Genomic DNA, 4,535 nt, shown 5'->3' on the forward strand with positions numbered 1-4,535 from the left:
ACCCAACGGCCTCGCCTCCACGCCCAAAGTCAAACTGCCGCCCTTTTCTCAACACAACACCGCTTCCTGGTTCCTGAGAGCAGACGTACTCTTCCGTGTCGCTAGACTCAGCGACTCCTGCGCCAAGGCTGACATCGTTCTCACCTCCATACCTGAAGAGGTATTCGACAAGATTTCCCCATGGCTCGACGCCCAGGCCGGCCAAGTTTCATACGACGACCTGAGAACGAAACTCATCGGTATCTACTCCCTCTCTGTCTCAGCAAGGGCACAGAAAGTCCTGGACCTCGCCGGCAAGCCCATGGGTGACACCTCTCCTGTCGAGGTGTGGGACGAGTTAACCGGCCTGCTTTTGCTCCCCGAAACAGACAGCAACGGCCGACGACGTGAGATTAGCTTATCTCGCGAGATTTTTCTTCGACGCCTACCACAGGACGTAAGGGCCCGATTGACAGACGCCGACACGCTCCCGATGAACGAACTCCTGTCGAAGGCTCAGAAGCTCCACGAGGCCTCCAAAGCATCTCGCCTCGGAGCATCATCGTCAACACCGCCTTCGTTCTCTTCCTTCAGCAGCTGCTCTTCCATAGACTCCTCGGCAACGGCCCCTGAGGACGACGAGATCAACGTTCTATTAAGAAAGAAACCGCCGCAACCAACACGACCGAACCCTAGGACTAACCCAGCATGGTGCTTCTACCACCAACAGTTCGGCAGCGACGCCAAGAAATGTAGAGCACCATGCAGTTTCCCTAAAAGACGACGCCAGAAGCATCCACCTGCCACCATCGCAGCCGCAGGTAACCAAAACAAGAATGGTTTCTATATCCTCGATACCATTTCCAACCGTAGACTCATGGTAGACACCGGCGTAATGCAGTCAACGTTCCCACCTTCCATGTCCGACCTAGACCGTGGTCCCGACAAAAACGCTCCCTCACTCATCGCCGCCAACGGATCTCCCATACGGTGCTATGGGATTAGGACCCTCAAGATATCTATCATGGGTCGTTCGTATTCTTGGCCCTTCTCCATCGCCGACGTCAATCGCCCCCTCCTCGGTGCGGATTTCCTCGCCCACCACGGACTCCTCGTCGATGTCGCTAACAAACGTCTCATCGACACGGGAACCTGCCAGTCCCGCGCCCTAGAACACGGCCCTGCAACAATGTCCGTATCCGCCGTAACGACGCACCCCTACGCCGACCTCCTACAAGAATTTCCCAAGGTTTTCAAGCCCGAGCTCCGACACTCGCCAGGTTCCCCGTCCAAGCACGGGATCTACCACCACATCACAATGACAGGACCTCCTACTCACGCCAAATTTCGCCGCCTACCGCCCCAGAAACTGAAGGATACCAAATGCGCCTTTGAGGACATGGAACGCATGGGTATCTGTAAGAAAGCATCGAGCCCCTGGGCATCGCCCCTACACATGGTAAAAAAGCCGGACGGGTCCTGGATACCTTGCGGCGACTACAGGCGCCTCAACCTCATCACAACGCCCGATCACTACCCGCTGCCCAACATGCAGGACCTAACAAACACGTTGCACGGCGCGATGTATTTTACCAAGGAGGAACACCGGAGGCACGTCCGCACCGTCCTCAAACGCCTACAGGAGAACGGCCTGGTCGTACGTTTCGACAAATGCACGTTCGATGCGGAAGGAGTGGATTTCCTTGGTCACCGCGTATCCTCGTGCGGGGTAAAACCCATGACAACGAAGGTCGACGCCATCAGAAAGTTCCCGATACCTACGACCATCCGTCAACTTCAGGAGTTCCTGGGGATGGTCAATTACTACAGGCGCTTCATCCCCAACATCGCACAAACCCTGTCACCCCTCGACAACGTCCTGAAAGGAAAAGCGAAAAAACTCGAGTGGGGTTTGCCCCAGCAACAGGCATTCGCCCAGACGAAGGATGCCCTCGCAAATGCCACCACCCTGGCTCATTTCGACGACAACGCGCCCCTGCGACTAACGATCGACGCCAGCAACGTCGCCTGTGGGGCTGTGCTGGAGCAACTCGTCGATGGGTCTCCTCGACCGCTGGCATTCTTCAGCAAGAAATTGAAACCCGCCGAAACAAGATACAGCACCTTCGATAGGGAACTCCTCGCCGTCTACCTCGCCGTCCGCCACTTCAAGCACATCTTGGAGGGCACTCCCTTCACAATCGCGACGGACCATCAACCCCTCGTACACGCTTTTACGAAATCGACTGACGCATGGTCCTCCCGACAACAACGTCATCTCGCAACAATCGCCGAATTCGGGTTCACCATACGTTACGTCCCAGGAAAGAAAAATCCAGTCACGGACGCCCTTTCAAGGATTGAAATTGACGCAATCCACCTGGGAATCGACTACGCCAATCTCGCAACCGAACAACGCACCAACCGAGAAGCACAGGATCACCTGACGGGGCCATCCGCGCTCAAGATAAGTGCGATTCCCCTCGGACCAGCAGGAGTAACTATTCTTTGTGACACCAGCACCGGCCGCCCACGTCCCTGGATACCAGCCTCCTGCAGAAGGAAAATATTCGATATCATCCATGGACTTTCACACCCCTCAGAACGCACCACCGCTCGCCTTCTGTCTGAAAAGTTCGTCTGGCCAGGGATAAAAAAGGACGCCCGGGAATGGGCGAAGTCATGCATCAACTGCCAGTCAAGCAAAGTCAGCCGTCACACCGAATCGGGGGTAGGCGATTTCCCCCAGCCAAAAAGACGTTTCGGTCATATACACATCGACGTCGTTGGACCATTGCCCCCTTCTGGATCTGCTCGCTACCTGCTTACGATCATCGATCGCTCCACAAGGTGGTTGGAGGCATCGCCGATGACCGAAGCTACGACTGAAGCATGCGCCGAAGCCCTCCTGTCAAGCTGGGTGAGCAGGTTTGGCGTTCCTGACGACATCACAACAGACAGAGGCCCCGCTTTCCTCTCAGAAATATGGCTCGCTTTGGCGAACCTGATGGGGACGACGCTCCACAGCACCACGGCATACAACCCCGCGGCAAACAGCATGGTCGAAAGAACTCACCGTGCCCTCAAGGCGTCCCTGATGGCGAGCTGCACTGACGGGGACTGGAAATCACGACTTCCTTGGGTACTCCTCGGCCTTCGCACCGCCCCTCGCGCAGACGGCGAACCTTCGCCCGCCGAAAAGGTTTACGGGGAGGCGCTCGCAGTTCCTGGCGAATTCTTTCCCTCATCGACCGACGACACGCAGCTGGATCACCTAAGGGACATCGCCAGGAAGTTCAGGCCATGTCTCAAAACTTACCAGGAAAGAACCAAGCACTTCAAGCCAAAAAACCTGGATGACTGCGGGTACGTTTTCGTCCGTGTCGACGCTCATCGACAACCACTAACTAGACCTTATCGAGGCCCCTACCGGGTAATTAAGAGGACAACGAAAGCCTTCCTTCTCGACGTCCATGGCCAAGAGGACTGGGTCTCAATAGACTGCGTGAAACCAGCATTTTTCGAAGGAAGCGACACCGCCTCCACCGGACCTGGCAGATCCAGAGTTCCACCTCAAAACAAGGCGCCCAACGAAAGAAAAATCATCAAACGACGACAAGAGGAAGAGATCCTTACGCCGACCGCCGGCGCGCCCCTCCGTTCAAAAACAAGAGGAACCCTCCGACGCCCGAAAAGATACGAAGATTGATCATCAGCCCTCTACGCTGCCCGATGTCTTGGGGGGGGGGGGAGTACTTGTAAGGACACCGCTCCCTTCGTCGTCCAGAAGCAACAAACTGCTCATTTATTTGAATTCTTCTTTCGCCACACTGTGGTTTCCCATGTATCTGTATTCCGCTCTATCAGAGCTACATTTTGGCATATGTACCATTTCATTACATGTTTCTGTTAATTCATAATTCGTATATTTGTAAGTGTAAGAAAACACATATATTTTGGCGGGCAATTCATTCTGACTTGGCGCCAGAGCCATCCTACCTTTCCGTCCGCACCTTGTAATATACTCCCATGCACGTTTGAATAAAGTATCAGTTGATCTTGGTGACGCTTGTCTCACTGTCCTTACATACCATTTATGATCACTTCTACCACTAAGTTTCTTTTCACCTTTACTGACAGAGTTAATGTGAAACGCAAAATCAGTATCTGACCTATCCTGATTATCATGAACCTTTTCTGCATTATTCTCTTGGCCTATAGTATCAACTGCTGCATTTATTTTCTTTAAGATTTAAAGGCCGCTCATGAATGGCCGAGGCAACGGACAGTGACATTGCCTTATCGAGCAGGACAATGCCCTAGAGACTGACCATATATACATTTGATCAGTGCCCAAGCCCCCTCTCTACCCAAGCTAGGACCAAGGAGGGCCAGGCAATGGCTGCTGATGACTCAACAGATAGACCTATAGGCTACCCCAAACTCACCCATCCTTAGCTCACAAGGATAGTGAGGTTGCAGCGACCAAAAAAACTAACGAGTTTGAGCGGGACTCGAACCCCAGTCTGGCGTTCGCCAGTCTGGCACGTTACCAC

Source organism: Palaemon carinicauda, chromosome 21, assembly GCF_036898095.1.
Source record: "Palaemon carinicauda isolate YSFRI2023 chromosome 21, ASM3689809v2, whole genome shotgun sequence".
In the NCBI taxonomy this organism is placed as follows: Eukaryota; Metazoa; Arthropoda; class Malacostraca; order Decapoda; family Palaemonidae; genus Palaemon; species Palaemon carinicauda.